At 37.5% G+C, this 17,073-nt stretch overlaps 1 protein-coding gene across 1 annotated transcript in view; it reads right to left on the bottom strand.

Moving 5' to 3' along the window:
• The window catches only part of ME1 (malic enzyme 1), a 153,716-nt gene that overhangs the window by 120,516 nt on the left and 16,127 nt on the right, over window positions 1-17,073 (bottom strand). The gene's annotated exons all lie outside the window — the stretch shown is intronic.

Genomic DNA, 17,073 nt, shown 5'->3' with positions numbered 1-17,073 from the left:
TCATGAGGCATATTGGTTAGTTATGGATTATGCATCTCAGATTAAGGTTTAAAAATCAGTATACTGACTAGTGATTAACAATCCATTAGATTCTCTGTCAGAGAAAATGTGGTTTTCTTGCCTTTCTACAGTACCTAACACACAGATCTTGTATAGGTCTTGGTATACAGCTGAAATCCCTGAATTAGCAATGAATCCTGCTAATTAAGTGCCTTCACTGGAGTTTGAAAAGCCAGACACAGACAGGCATCTACCCTGGTTAAGATGAGGAAGGAGAAAAGCTAGAGAAGGAAGACTGGTGAAGTGTAAACAGCAGAACCCAACACAGATACAGCACTTGTACTCCTTTTGATAAGCCCCCATGCATAGGCATCCATCAGGACCTGTCAGACTGTGAGGCATGCTGAAAGTAAATTAAAAAAAAAAAAACAAAACAATAGCTGATGGGCACAGCTCTGGACATACAAGAAAAGAAGAAACTCCTAGTTTCAGCTATAAAATGCCAAAGGGTACAGATTTTATTCACTTTTCTTTAAATACAGTTTTTTAACAAGTACTTTAAGTTGGAAAACTATATTGTGACATTTTGCATTTATATTTCAAAACTGTTTTTCTAGAGTTGTGATAGATCTGCAGCAGTGTGTTGAACATACAATTGTTTTTCTTCAGAAACATCAAGTGACCTGAAGCCTACTCATAGCTCAATTCTAAGTCCATAGGATTTTCAAAAGCAAACTTAAAAAGTCAAGTCAACAGGGGAAACTGAAACAAAAGTCAAAACCAGCTTCCAACAAGTAAAGCCCAGATAAATACAGTAGCTAATACACACACCCATAGACTTATGGCTCAAAACAAATGCAGATGGCCAGAAGGAGATCAGACTTCTCTTGGCAAATTCATCATGGGAATGTGTGGGCAGCTTGGCAGCCATAAGCTGATACAGTGATCGCACACAAGCATGATTCAGACCAGCACAGTATAAATGACACATCACAGCATTCTTATTTTTAACAATCCTTTAAGCTAAGGCACACAATTATCTGAATGTAAGCAAGCAAACCAGCTTTAAGAAACTATTTCTATATATGTGTTTTATTATACACATATAGTGTAAAACCTTTTTGCATTGCATAATCTCCCCTCACCATAATTTTGAGAAGATTGTATTACACAAACAGCAGCCAGGAACAAATAAACAGTAAAAGAAATCACCAAGATAATAATGTATAAAAATATATTGCATGCTGTGCTTTAATGTAGGATGAAGGCTTGGGTCTAGTTAAAATTCTAAATTTACTTATTCATATGCAATATAGGTATCTATCCATGCATGATAATTATAGGATGAAGTTAAAGCTCACTCTAGAATAGGTACCTTGCAGTTACTAATCCAAATTGCTCCAATTACTATATTGACTACAGACCAAATTCAGATTTGCACACATAAGCACTTACTGAGAACTGGGAAGCTCAAAGGTATTGAAACAATCAACATTGCTCATTATGGCAATAGTATCAACTATAAATCCACTGCAACAGCAGGCTGTCCACAGCACCAAGCAACAGCCAGGCACAACACTCCTCTCTATCTCAGGGGGCACTAATTGCCTATATGTGGCTGCTACACCAAGCCTCTACCATCCTTTTCACTCTTCAATCCACATGTCCCGTTGAGAAATCACATTTCTCTGAATTATTCATACTGTTTGGGATACTTAATCCCAAAGTAACTAGAAAAATTGCTAGAGCTGCATTTGTACACTTTCAAATCAGAGCTGGCTGTCTCAAAATGTGGCTGTCTCCCTGAGCTGGATCAATGGATGTGGTTATCTTTCATTAACAGCAACACCCTGATTCTGTTTGTAAGAGCAGCTAAATTAATAACAGCCCTACTAACTGTGATCTGTGTGTCTCCTGACTCAATTCCCCAGCAGAGATATCCCACCATTGGAGAGACCTGTCCTGGCTCTTGGTTGCCCCTAGCGGACAAGACCAAACACTGCCCAAAACACAGTTTAAACTATAGAACCAGAGAAGCTAACAAATATGGTTTGGGTTTGTTCTGTTGTTTTGTTGGGTTTTTTTTTTGTTTGGTTGGTTTTGGTTTTGGTTTGTTTTTGGTTTTTTTTGTCCCTGGATACTTCTGAGCCATTTTTATTCTTTATAACTCCTTTGGGATATACTGACCCTCAAAGATTACTACTTGGGAAAGCTCTGCCTATGGGAACCAGCGACAAGAGCAGTTTACCATATCACTAACAAACTTGTTGAGTGTGTTCTTATGGCAGATTTTAATTTTCAATACAGCTTACCTATGCTATAGATTAAAAACACTGGTTATAGGCCCCTTCAGAGCTCTAGCCCCCTGGATGAAGCATGGTAACAAAAATAATTTTGTTAATTACCAACTTTCTCAACACTGTTTGGCTTCTAAAGATGCAACAGCACACAGATTTATTTTTAGATATTAAATTTATATAATAATAGCATAATGAATTGTAATTTGAACAATAGTTGTGTTTTAAAAATAAAGATGTAAAAATAAAAAGAAAGAGGCTTTACTAGACCATATCTGAAATTCTACTTAAAATATTAATTTACTTGTATAGTAGATGCTTTGAATCAGTACCCATATCTCTAATATGTAACTCCAATCAAAGGATGCTTGCAATGCTATCAGTGAAATAGCTGACATGGAATCCCTATTTACAAAGAGAATTTAGATGAAAATAATGACAGCTGACATAAAATATATTGTTAACCAGAATTATTCCAAACAAAATGCCAAATAATACCTCTCTAACTGCACAATTTTACAAATAAAGCTTAGTCGCCAGGCATGCAGTCTCCAACACACAATACTTACATTTGCAAAATCAGGTGTTATTTGAGAGTCAGGCATGATTTCCATGTAAGTAGGAGAGGAATTTCAGTAACTGCCAAAAATTCCATCTGTCTGAAATAAGTACTTAACCAAATACAGGTTAGTAAGCCCTGAAATCCTGAGGGGATTTGATAAACCTGATATGCTTAACAGATTTTATTGTTGCCTCTCAGAGACTAAACAGATTACCAACTACTGTATTCTGGGCTTCTGCTAGGACTAAGCAACTAATTTCATTTCATTGGCACGATAAGCAATTAACAAAAATAAATATTTTAAATACTGTAACACAGAGTTGTGTGGAGCAGAGAACAATCTCAATGCTGTGGTCTTTGCTTCTACTACTACAATGGTGCACATTCTCCCTACTGTCCCAAGTGGTGGCAGGGGCACTGGCCAGCCTGGTGAACTACAGAGGTGTGACCTGAGAGCTGATGGCACTGTCATGTTGAGCAACACCAGGCACACAGATTTATCAGGTTACTCTCGGATAGTGTACTGTTTTACTGTGTCTAGTGATGTGTCTACTCAAAATTAGTCCTCTGGGCACCCTCCACAGACTGAGGACAGTCTGAGTGGGACCCTTGGTGGTGCCCTTTTCTCTTTTTTAGGATTATAATGAACAGTCAAAATAAATGAGATTAAGACTTTCCATTGTCATAGGTAATCCTATAGTTATAGTATTTCTATTACAACAGCCTGGCAACGTGATCTGTAAGCCTTTCTGTGGTATACGTTTATTGCATATAATGCATACCTATCAAGCATTTCCCATTCTACAGATGGAAACTTACTGTCCTTCGATTATCTCAGTCTAAGGGGTGGTAGTACATGTATTCATGAAAAAAGTCTATCCAAACCATTTATTTGGGAGCTTGTTACATCCAATCTTGGCACTTTTTCTCAGAACTGGGCAGTACTCTGAAATCAAATACAAAGCAACATGAAAAATTTACAGTCTGAATGCGCCTGATCTATAAGCACAGCCTTAATTGTTATCGACAAGTCTTACTTTTTGCTGTAACCACAGGCATCCTATTTGCAATATTCTCTTGCAAAACTTTCCTTCTTGCTGAAAAGTCACTGAACATTCACATTATCATGAACAAAACGGCAAAAAAAATTTGCCAACTTAAGACTTTGAGTAAGCTCACCATTATTTTTCCATTCTGAATTCTTATACATGCCATCTAGCCATCAATAGCCATACTCATTAGTAGAACCACAGGCTGAGACTATTACAGCATCTGAAATAGCAGCTTTGGGATAGAAGAGTACATATTGTCATACATCATACACCTTCCTGAAAACTGTAATCTTATCTGAACTTTGCTACAATTTTGTTTGTTTCCATCCCTTTAGATTAAGAAAGGAGGAAAATAAAATGAAGGGCCAGATTGACTGGGAAGGCAAACTCTTTAAAACTCAACAGGGAAAAAAAGACACAACTAGTCTAAAACTTTAGTGTGAGCTCTGATTTTGTAACCTAAATAACCAATTTTACAAAGACAGTAAAGTCATGCAAAGCCTTCCAGAGTATGCAAAAAGTTAGTTGATTGAAGGAAGATATCTACTAATGGCAGAACAATTCCATTTAAAACTGCTGCACCAGCTGCATTCATACAGTTCTGCTTTTGCCAAGCTACAACCTGCATAGCAATAGTATCTGCTTGCATAGAAAAGATTAGACTGAAAAAAACCACAGAAAAAGCTGTGATAAAATAGGGTATATCACTTTTCTTTTTATTTGACTGCTCTCCAAAAGAGCTTGACTCATCAAAGCAAACAGTAGACTGAAGGAAAGTGAGCATTATGGAAATAAAATCTGAGTGGTAGTTAAGGAAAACAGCCAATATAAAACCATCTGAATTTGCTATCAGGCACACAAGAGCTCTACCTGAAAGAAAATTTGTGAAGGTGAAAAAATGACAAGAATCCCTTCCCAAGAGACCCAATGCATTTCAAGTTGCTACCGTTTTCAAAGCAAACCAAAGATTAGTTGCCCTTTTGTCTAACTGTGCCACATACAGAAATTAGAGTTTAAAACAACATGAAAAGTACAAGTTGTACTAGAAAAAAGTACTAGACAGAAAAAAATCCACCAAAAACCCACCAAAACAAAACAAGAAACAACAAACCAAGAACCAAATCCTTATGTTAAAAAGCAATTTTCTATGTTGATGTTGAAAAATGTAACCTGACAATAAATATTAAACACAAGTCTATTTGAATCTGAAGGAAATACTGCTCCACTACTCTAACTTTTCACATTTCCTATAATCTAACTATGCAGACCCATTATAAGCTTTTTCTAGCTACATAACAGAATAACTGCTCCCTTTCCTAAAAGAAACTACGATGCCAGACCCATTACTTGTATAAAATAAAGGTATCTTGTTTAAACCAAATTAATCTGGAGAGAGCTTTAGCCACTGTCCTCGGTGTAAGCTTGTTCTGGACACACTGAGTTAGCAGACCTATAAACACAGCATCTACACAAGACAGTATGGAGCAACCAGGAACACAGAGAAGGAAGAGACAAACTGGCAAAACACAGTATTTTCAGACTAATAGCTTAGGCATTTCACAAAAAAAAACCCCAAAAAAACATTTATGCAGTGAAGGCAGGGTAAAATACAATGACAGTTTTAAGGAAATACTTTGACCAGTATTTTTTAAGTCTTACATGGGGTCCTTAAGCTTAAGATACCAATTTGCAACATATTTTAGGCAGCAATGAGAGATGCACTCAGGTTAAGAAAGATGAAGGATCATCAATTTTCACCAATTTTATAACCAGTGAACTACAAAGTAACTTTGTCCCTTTGGTAATGTTAATGTGTCAACCAGACCAATAACACCAATATTAAGCCCCTTTCATGCAAAACTGAACAAAAAATCCACTAACAAAACCAGCTCAGAAAGACATTTGTATTTTATTTGTATTCATAAACTTCCACATTACAAACCAGTACACTAAACTTATTTTATTAGCTCCTAAAGTTTAAATAGCATATTCTTTTTACAGAAAATGGAAATACGCAAAAGACCACAAATACTAAGGGCTATATTAAGAAAAAAAATCCTCTCCAACAAAGCCCTAACTGAAATCCATGCCCCCATGGATCCACAGCTCTTGAACAAGCATCACTTCCAGCCCTGATCACCCAAGGGGAAGTTTCCTTTGGGGCACATTAACTTTCTCTGCATTGTTATGCAAATGGAGGAGGCAGTGCTGGTTGTTTCACACAGAAAGTGCAGACACTTTGCTGCTTTAATTAAATGAATTTTAGTGTTCACCAGGTACCTGCTGGCTTAAAGATGAAGAAAACCACAGTACAGAAATATTAATTCATCTAGTGCTGGCAATGTAGCCATAGCCATCAGAGGGGTTTTGTTAGTTTTACTATTCCTACACATATTTGAAAGTATATCTTATTTCCAGGCTCACAGTAAGTAGATACACTTCAAATGCATTTGCTGCTCACTATTACAGGAATTCCCACATGAGAATGTCAAGGATCTGCAGTCTTCAAGGGCAAAAAATAGGGAGATAAGAAAAGAAACAGTAACAAGAAAACCCAGCACAGACAGATTTTGACAGTAACACAAAATTTTCCATTTCTAGGTGTTGTGCTTTTTCTCTAGATGATTAAAGGATCACAATAAAATGGCTGAACACATATAACAAAACACCTTTTTTCTGAACTCAAATGGCAAAACAAATGGAACCAAAAGTATTTCAAAGAGCACAAAAATCTGCTCTTTGGTTTTAGTCAACCAAACTGCCTTTGGGGGGTTTTAGACAGCTTATGGTAGGAACTTTAAATGGAAAAGTAGACCAAACTCATCGTGGTTGTTGTACCTTGGCTATTTGTACTGTAGTGACACTGCCAGATGCTAGTCAGACCATTTCATGAGCAGGCGAAGGAGCCTTCAGATATTCACAATCACTCCTGATGACTATGTACTGAGAGCTTAATGGCAAGCTTCACAACAAAACAAAAGCCTTCATTTCACCACTGGTCTTGACTGTTTTGGCAAAGGTTACACTACTTGGCTATGTGAAGAGGGAGTGGCAACCTTCCAAATCAGGATGACTGGTTTCAAGAAGTACTAGTTGACTCTCCTTCCCCATAAGTGTTGGTCTCAAAAGTCGTTTCTGCTGTTGTATAGAAGCATCAGTTTTAAGTCTCTCAGCATAGCAAAGCAATCCTTGAAAGAAATAGATTTCTTTCACCAGTACTGGCATGCAAAATAAGACCATATGTCTAAGCTATAATATGCAAGATTTTCCAAAGACAGCTTATTTTTCTAGCAGGAAATGTAATTTACATAGACTGAACTTTAGGATTTGTTTACAAGATTCATGAGAAAAACTGGCTTCCTTCTAGTATAGAAAAACCACTGCTCACAGGGAGCAAGCTTTAATACACAGGGAGCAAGCTTTAATACTTTTAGTGCAAAGTCACTAGCCTTACCAGGGACACCAACACAATTCAGTTGTGTTTATCTGCCTCTCACAGTGGCCAAGAGAAGTACCTGACTTTTCTAGAAGAAAAGTAAGAACAGTAAAGGCACAACAAGGAGCTGCTTGGAGATGCTAAAAGAACACGACAGTAAGCAGAAAAAGGAAGCCAAAAAGCAGAAAAAGCAGGCTGAAAGCAAAGCAATAGGAATGGAAAAGTTAAGCAGAAGGCCCAAGCAGATGGGGAATGAAGAGGTAGCAAAGCAAGTGAAACAGTAACAGGATTTATCTTCAACGAATAACTGAAAGAGAGCTCAAAGGTAGGAGTCACAGACAAAATAGAGCAAGTCCAACCTGCGTAAGGAACACTAAGATCAGAGAACACACACAAATGCAAATGTGAAGGCTGAAGAAATGAAGCTCAGATGAACACAAGGAAAAAACAGGTGCTGCAAGTAATTGTGCCAGAAGAGCTTTGGACTGCTGCAATCTGCCTCACACACACTGCACACACAAAGAACCTTACTTTGCCGTCTGTTCCTAATTATGCCTGGATTGAAAGCTCAAATCACAGTGCAAAAGACATTTCTTTTCCCAGGCAGGGGTGGGCAGCATTATCCCACTGGAAACTCACAAGGATGAATCCAGAACCCCAGTCAGCTTTCAGCGGGAATTACAAATGGTTAGAGGGTCCCTCAAACAAAGCAGGTACTCAAAACACATCATCAATGGGGACAGCATCTCCCAGTCTGGCAAGTTTTTAAAGCTGGAATCTTTAAATTACTGTGTTGAACCAGAACTATTTATTAGACTTCTGTAAAATGAAAGCTTTTGTTTAAGAGCTTAAACTAGTCTATCATTAGTAGTACTACAGAAAACATTAAAAATACCTCTACTAGATACTCTTAACTTATTCCACATGTGGGAGAATGAACTGAGAGGCATTTAGAGATTTCTAACCTTTTACATTCTAAAGTAGGGACACAGGTTGTGAAAGGTATATATGTGACTCAAACACAGATAATTTGAAAATTCTGATTGTATGTGTTCAGAATTCACATTTATCCTGTTACACATACAAACATATTCTTGAAAAACTAGGTAACTTCCTCTATAGATGACACAATTTGCCAAAGAAACATCATCTGGCGCACACAACAGAAGAAAAACACAAGTTTAGTAAAAGTAATTAAGTCACAAAGGTTCTAGTTTGGGTTGCTACCTATGATACTACAATATCTAATGTTTGTCATTTCTTGAGTGTCAGTGATAGCCAAGTTTGTTACCTAAAAGTAGGTCAGGAGAACCTCTTGGCTGGGCTCATGTAGCTCTGCAGATCAGTAGATCTTGTACTAACAACTGTGTCAAGTTTGAATGCCTTCTCATTCTTTGCTATCAGTTACACTGTTAAAGAAATCTGCCTGTTCAAAACCAAAAACCAGTCAATTCACCTGCTTCTTAAGAGGAATTTTACATTACGAGAAAGTCAGAAACCTTCAGAAATAAAACATTTTTGCTTGTTTGTTTCAGATGAAACCTTGAGTGAAAATACACAGCACTGGCAGAAGTCCACAATAAAATTCCAGAGATTTAGCATACCTTCTAACCCATTAACACAAAACTTATATAGATCATTATGTATGTTTTCACTAACTTCAGACAAATGCACAACAATATTACAAAAATCACCATTACTCATTCTGTTTACAAAACAACACTTATTTCTTTCTGCCCTTTGCTTTCCATAAGCTTTCCAAGCATTTGTGCTGATTTTAGATGTATGGCCTGACTTTAGAGGTGGATTATTTAATAAAGAAATTGTAACAACCATAAATAATACTGCAGGCAGCTTGAATAAAATCCAAGTAAAAGAAAAAACATCACTATATGTCGTCTTCTTCTTCCATCATTGCTCCACAAATCCAGCCACATGCTGGGCTCTGAAACAGCTGACCAGAAATTGAGAATATCTGCTCAGGCTAGCACTATTTGATAGATAATTATCACTGAAGAGGAAGCAGGTAATTATCACTGGAGAGGACCAGGTTGAGACTGCTTCCTATTGTTTTGGTTTTTTTGGTTTGTTTTTGGGGTTTTTTTATTTTTTTTTCCTTATAAAGAGAGGAAACTACTAAAATACATCCTGAGCTTTCTCCAACGTTAGATAGGAAAAAAAGTCATGCCAACATCAGACAGCTTTAAGGGGCCACAATTCAGATGACCTACACAGACTTATTTTTAGGGGCAGATACATATCAACTGAAAAAAATCCCAAACTTGTTTCCCTTTTTGATAAGAGCACTCAAAAAAAAAAAAAGTTTTAGTTACTACTTTGTGGATGTAATGAACTCACACATCACTTAATATTTTCCTGGCAGCTAAAGTCCCCATTAAAGCAATTACGAACTTTATGTCTAAAGTATTTCCTTTAGAAAAAAAATTTGCCCTTAAGTTGACAGAATGTCCATGAGAGATATAAAACCACGAATAACAACACTTTACCCTAGCCCCTGTTGGGTTGGGAAATGAAAAACAGAGCAACAGATAAGAAATAATGGGATTTCTTGGGTTAATTTCTTTTAGTAGCACCTGACCTGCACATATTTGGCACTTTGGCTGAATCAAAGTGAAAAGAGAAATGCTGTTTTTAACCAGATAATTTACAGTCCCACATAACCCATAAAACCATTGCATACTTAACCATCTGAACCATCCTTACCCATTTATATTCACTTTCATTGCTCCCTAGAAGTCAGATGTCACTACTATGAATCAATTTGAACAAAGTCTTTTTTAAAAATATAGGAAAACAGTTAGCAACTGGACATAATTTTAAGAGAACAAATGTTTATAATGTAGTTTTCCATGAAGTCCAAAGCATTATTATATGCACAGAGTTCATGACAGCCACAAATACAAGAGAATCATGCAGCTTGGAAAGGCCTTAAGGAGGTCCACTGGTCCAGCCCTACTCAGAGCAGGTCCAGCTGGGCCAGGATGCTCAAGGTCATCTCCAGATGAGTACTGGCTCTCTCCAAGGATGGAGATTCCACTTCTCTCTAAGCAGCCTCCCACTACACTTGGCTGTTCTCAATTTTTCCTTCTATTTTTCATCAGAACTATTTCAAATTTCCCACACTCAAACTTGTCTTCCTGGCCTCTGACTCTTCCACTGACAGTGGAAGAGTCAGAGGCCAGGAAGACAAGTTTCTGGGTGACCAGGTCACCCAGGTCTCTTCCTACAGGCCTTCTTTCCACCCCACTGTTTCCCAGCCCATTCTCTTGCACAGAGTTTTTCCATCCTAATTGCTGAGCTGCTCATCTGCCTTTATCTAAACTCATGACATTCCTGTCAGCCCATTTTTCCATCATTTCTAGGTCACTCCAAAAAGCAGCCTGCCTTATAACATGCGCAGTCCTCAGGCTTGCAGATAGTGCAGTCTCTCCCATTACACAGCTCATTCATACAGATGCTAAATTGTTCAGCCCATTATGCTTTAACCACAGTATTTCATTATCTGAAATTACAATTGTTGTACTTCCCAGTGGAACAGAAATCATAAGCAGAGCATAAATGCAGTGGTCTGAACTGAGCAGCTTTCAACATTGATCCCAACTTTCCTCTCATACAAGTAAAATTTAGAACAAGCCATGTGTGATTTCTGTGATACCCCTGTGAATTTTAACTTTCTTTTTGAAAGCTTTTCTCCTATCATTGCAATATGTGTTCTATCCTTATCTTCCCTGGGCGAGGTTGGCCTTCCTTCAGCCTCCATTCCCCTGTGGTCTTTGACAGGATTTTCTGGATTGTGGGGTTGGTTTGGGCTTGGATATGTATTTTGTTTCTAAATTCAGGTTTTCAGAAATTGAAAGGATAAGCTTTCAACAATTCTTAAAAAATGAAAAAAAAAGTTGCAGAAATATTTTTTTAAAGACGATTTTAAGTATTTATTTTCACATTCTTATTTTAGAAAAATGAGTAAGAGGTTCTAAGACACCTCTTCTAACTTCATATTTTTCTGGGCAGAATATAGCAGTGAATTTGTTTCTCTGTTCAATGAGTGAATACTCTGCAGCAAAAGAAGGCATAATAAATATCTGATAATTACTGGCAGCTTTACTGTGTTTATTTGAATCAAACTTTTCCATTTTGAGAAAAATTTTTGTAGCATGATCTACTGGTCTTCCATGAGAAACTTCTATTTAGGATTATGAAAAGTGGGAAAATTAATCTAACCTCATTTCCACCAATTAACAATATCATGTTATCCATAGTTTAATGTAAATTAATGTAAATTACAAATGGCGGAAAGATACACATATCATGTTCTTTTTATTGTCCTAATTATAATTAGTATCACTTCTAAGTTAGATCATAGAAATATTTATACCCTCAACACGATTTTTTTGTTTCAGCATTGTTCTGAGACAATTAGAGACAGACTTTTTTTTTTCCCCTCAGTATTTACATGGTGTTTACTCACATTATTTGAAAAAGTAGAAAAAAAATCTGTAGTCCGACTTTATAAAAAAATGACATAGCTGGAGGGATTTTTTTATGTCAATTCTGAGTCTTGAAGAATTGTAAGTAAAAAAAGAAACAAACAAACAAGCCAGTGGACACTGCAGAAACAATAAAGTACACTGATTCTGAGAGGATTATCAAACTTACCAATATTGTATTGTTAAGCAGCTCCAATTATCACAGTTCAACAATAACTCCCTACAGTATCAGTTAGTGGATTAATATATTTTAAGGTAAAATTCCAGAGTAGATAATTTTCATCTGCATACAGAAAAGTAATTCAGAATACTATTTTTTTAAACACTACAGATGGTAAGACATGTCAGCAAAGGAGGAGGGAGAGGGAGAGAGAGATGCTTCTCTCAGGAATGTTGCTTCAGCTCAGACTCTGCCGATACCAAGACCCAGCAGAGCTCCCGTCTGCTCTTGTCCAGCCCAGGCCCAGCCCACATAAGGCAGCACAGACGGCTGTGCCAGGCTGGATCGCATGGAGGGAATCCCAAACTGCAGCCAAGCAGTTACATGAGCAACAGCCCCACTGCATGTGCCAGCAGAAGAATGCTTTTGGAAGATCAGTTCCTGTTGTCTAAGAAAGCAGCAAAACTATGCTGACAAAACACTTCCTCCTGCTAGGCACACACCCCATCTCCATGAGAGGGCTCTACTGACACAGCTGCTTCAGCAGAGCCTCTGCTCAGCCCTCCACAAAATCACTGCCCATCCCTCCCCAAGAGAACCTTTGAGAGCTCTTGACATCATTGCTATAAAAAACAAAGCAAGTCTGGTTAAATAATTTTTGGTCTGTATCTTATTTCTGGTCAAGAGCCCGTGTGAAACACCCTTTAAACGCATACACTCACAAAAACCTGCTTCAATCTGGTCACACATTTGCAACCAAATGAAATGAAAACTAATATATAACTCTGGTTAATGCACCATGTCTGAAATTAAGAGTGCTGTTACTTTCTTTGCTTAAGGGAGAGCTGATAGCAATGTCACATGTCATTTTTTGAAGCAGAGAAGGGGAAATGGAACACCAGTCAGGACACTTTCCCAGTAGAACACACTTACACAACCTGAAGCGTTCCAGCCCCTTGAATGAGGTGATTCTTGCATGCACTTCACCAGCTTTCTCTTCTAGAAATACAAGAAAACACCTAACTACCCTGAAAATAAAAAAAACCTTCTGGAAACCTTTCAGGCTGGGATACTTAAAAATGCTGAAGTACACAATTTGTATTCTGCCTTGGTTTTCAAAACCCCTATCCAGACCTGCTCTATATACATAAATTAATGTTTTACATTTTGTAAGGGATTAGTGTCTAACCATCAGAAAGATTTACAGAACCATGTAACAACAATTTTCCAGGTGATCATTCTATTACAGGACTTTTTAACTCTAGGAAGTTTTTTCCTGGGTATACACACAGCAGTGAACCAAAATAAAAATCAGAGGATACATCACCAATATTAATGAATATAAACACTGTTATATGCTCTTTCCCACGCTTCCCATACTATGAGAATTCATGGGAAAGCTGGCCTGCAGATGGTCTTAAAAGCTATCAGAACATTTTACCAAAAAAGCTGGTTCTTTATTGTGTTCTTCAATTCCACGTTTTGGTAAAACAAGCTCTAAGATCCCTTTATTAATTTTTTATGGGGTTTGTGTCTGAATGAATATGAAGAAAAATGCATTAATGGAGGGCCTACACATTTTTTCAAAAACATCAGAGTTTGGTAATTTAAATGCTGTATGTTCCTGCCAGCATGAGGAGCTGCAGATGGATTAGGATCCTGGTAGCAGGTCAGCAATAGGTGAGTAAGGCTGGTAGACCAGCCTTTCTCACCCATTGAAACCTAGTTCAGATGCAACTGTTTGTATTAGAACTGGCACTAAGCAATAGCAAGACAGACTTCATAACACTACTCTATCAGCTTAACAGTTAGCTACTTCATTCTTTTTAATGGCTCCTATGAAATAGTACTTTATCAAGACATTAGACAGGAAGATAGCCATAGCAATACAGATGCAGGAATTTGAGCACTTGGTTTGATCACTACATGTCACCACATGCATATGTTACTAGTAGCTATGAACATTGGACCCCACCTAATTTTTATAACACCAGTTAAAGCAAGCACAGCAGAAATATTGTCATCGCTCTAACTCAGAGACCCTATCTGATGTTCACACAGACCAAGCACTGCTCCTAAGTGAGAAGGTTTTTACTATGTATAAGTGGAAAAAAGCAAAAGCATGTTGTACATAGTCAGGTCTACATGTCAATTTTTTCACTATTTCATCACTACATTCTAGTAAATCAGTAAATCTACGTACTTCTCTCGACTACAGCAGATTATCTGTAGGTAGCAAGCCAGCAGTATTTTAAGTTGCCTTTGCTAGTTTTAACAACTCAATCAGCTGGGGCAAATGACAGCTTGGAAGAGAAATGACAGGACACTCCCAGGAAAGCGCTGCCCACATTTTGGTGCATGTCAAATCTCACTGATCTTATTACAGGTGAAATTCTCCCACTTCCTTTTATGAGAAGGATGGTTGCTCAAGCAGAAACAAACCACATTATATCAGCACTAACTTCAAGCCCTAGCAAAACCATAAATTGCATCGGATCAAAGTGAAATTTGTATAAAGGTTATTGTTTTCTCTTGCATGGATTTAAACCACAGCATACATCTGTGTACATTTAAAACATATAATGAAATATTTTTACTGCACTAAAACATGTTGGGGCCTACAGGATTGCCTAAACCCTGACAATTAAAGGCTTTGAATCCCTTATTTTTTAATGATACATAGGTACATGCACATTAGGTATTTTGCTTGAACTGGAGGCAGTCTTTTGAATCAAATTTCCTGGCTGTCACCACTCACTGTATTTCACTCATGTTGTGGAACAGTCTTGTAGCACTTGAAGTGAATTTTTTTTTTGATAAAAAGCAGTTAGAAATAGGTTCCAGGAGTTCATCTAATATGCCTGAACTGTAAGTAGACATTCAGTTCATGGGATCAGACTACAGTTAGTTCAAAAGTACAAAAAAACCTCAAACCAACCAAACACAAAACCACCACAAATATTCTGCTCACTACCAAAGGAAAGAAAACAAACAAAAAAGAAATTAAATCATTTTTAAAAGCTCCAAGCCTCAAAATCTCATTAAAAATCCTTAACATTATATATTGTGGATGTCTGATCAACAGATCTATGCCATTTGCTATTGAAAATACAGGCCATCAACCACAGCATTTACTACTTGCATACTGGTTGCAAATCTATACATGTGAGCACATAACTTTATTTACGACGTAAGAGACTGGTATGGAAACTATTCTAATATGACCGCAGGCTACATCAAGTGTTATGTTTTTCTCTACAACAGAATAAAGAAAAATGTCACATTCTTTTTTATTACGTACTTGTTAGATTTCCACTGACACGTTAACATAAGCAAGAATAATATGATTAAATTATTCTGAGTTGTGCAGTCATAAGAATTGCACATGACTCAGAACAACTGCAAATTGAAAAAAACAGCTGTACCTCCAAGAGGAACTACAGCAACAGATTTTGGCTTTCTCTCTGAAGAGGTTCCTGATCAGTGGTGATTCCGACTCATGAAGCCTTTTTTCGTGCTACTTCTATTCTATTATCATTGATTAAGTCAAGTGCAGCCCCAATATGTCTTCTTTATTGCCAGCCAAGCTTTACTGTTTAGTCCTATCTCTTGTAACTCCATAGTCAGCAAACCTCTAGCAGACAAGTATCTTCTCTAGTCACCAAGATTGCTGAGCCTGTAGAGCTCCAGCCTGTTTGAAGGTCTAGACCACAACAAGGAAGGTGGTCAGTTGGCCAGCAAATGCCATGGGGGCTGCTTTACACCTTCGAAGCAACCTTTCAATGCCATGGGACAAGCTTTTTAAGGAATTCAAAGGTAAAAGTATACAGGCATTCCTCTTTCCTCTAGGCTATAGGTCGACCAGGCTCCTTTGGATCTGGTTTGATTACATTCATACATGTTGCAGTATTTTGAAGCTGTCCCTGCTTTGAGAAAAAAGTTGGACTAGATAATCTCCAGGGGTCCCTTTCAACCCAAATTATTCTGTGACTCTGAGTCTCAGTTTCTAAGCTACTATTAGGGCATCCAGAAAACACTGGGAATCCAAGTAAAACCTAAAGCTGTAAAACAGCTTTAAGAAAGGTACTTGGCATGGGAACAGCTGTGAGCTGAAAACACACAGAAAAAACAGAGAACAAAAGGTTCCAAGTATCAGAGGCAGAAATCTAGCAAAACAGATTATCCCTTTTTCCAAGTGAGTGAAATCAGGTATGACAGCAAGAGAGACCACGCTTTCAACTCTGAACTGCAGCAACCTATCTGTAGGTTGCTAGCCATGAGAGTTTCAAGTTGCCATTGCTAGCTTTTGTATTACTTTATTTAGTAACAGAGGTAGTAGTTACTTTAATAATTCACTCAACTGGAGCAGAAGACAGCTTGACACAGCTTCTGTGGAGGCTTTTAAAACCTTCCCTTTATGTCTCCTCTGCAGCACACTTGGACTGTGGCTTGCAGTTTAATTTACAAGCACCAAAATCTAAATGAGCTGAGGAGAGTAAAAACAACTAGGGTATAGAAAATAAAGGAAATAAAATCATCACAGCTTAGTTGCTCTGTAGGCCCAGCCAGAAGGTTCTCAATCTGTAAAATTAAGTTCCTTAGTGATGATGGGATTGTTCACTTAGTAGTTAGTAGAATTCATTGAAATTACTACAAACAATTTTGCTTCAGAAACAGCCCCAGATGGCCTCCTCTCAGGTCAGAAAGACCAGGACTGGATGAGAACTAGAGGGTTCTGATAAGACTTTTTCCTCACAACAGCTACTTACACAAACAAAATTAACTTTTACCAGAGTAAGTATTTCCCCAGCTTCTAGAGGAGCTGCCCTAATTACTCTGTGCTTCCTTTACAGAAGTGCTGATTTCAAAATCACACACACACAAAAAAAAAAAATAAAAAAAAAATCACGCTTTTAAAATTCCACAAATAGCAGCAGGGGAACCAGAAAGACAATAACTTCTCTTTTCTTAAAGCATTCAAAAACTTGCACAATATTGCTAAGAGACACCTATTCAACAAAATGTACAATTTTGACATATAGGCCATGCACATAGGCA

Source organism: Serinus canaria, chromosome 3 (genome assembly GCF_022539315.1).
Source record: "Serinus canaria isolate serCan28SL12 chromosome 3, serCan2020, whole genome shotgun sequence".
NCBI classification, from domain to species: domain Eukaryota; kingdom Metazoa; phylum Chordata; class Aves; order Passeriformes; family Fringillidae; genus Serinus; species Serinus canaria.
The sequence above is the reverse complement of the archived record's forward strand: the minus strand, read 5'-3'. Positions and strand labels throughout refer to the sequence as shown.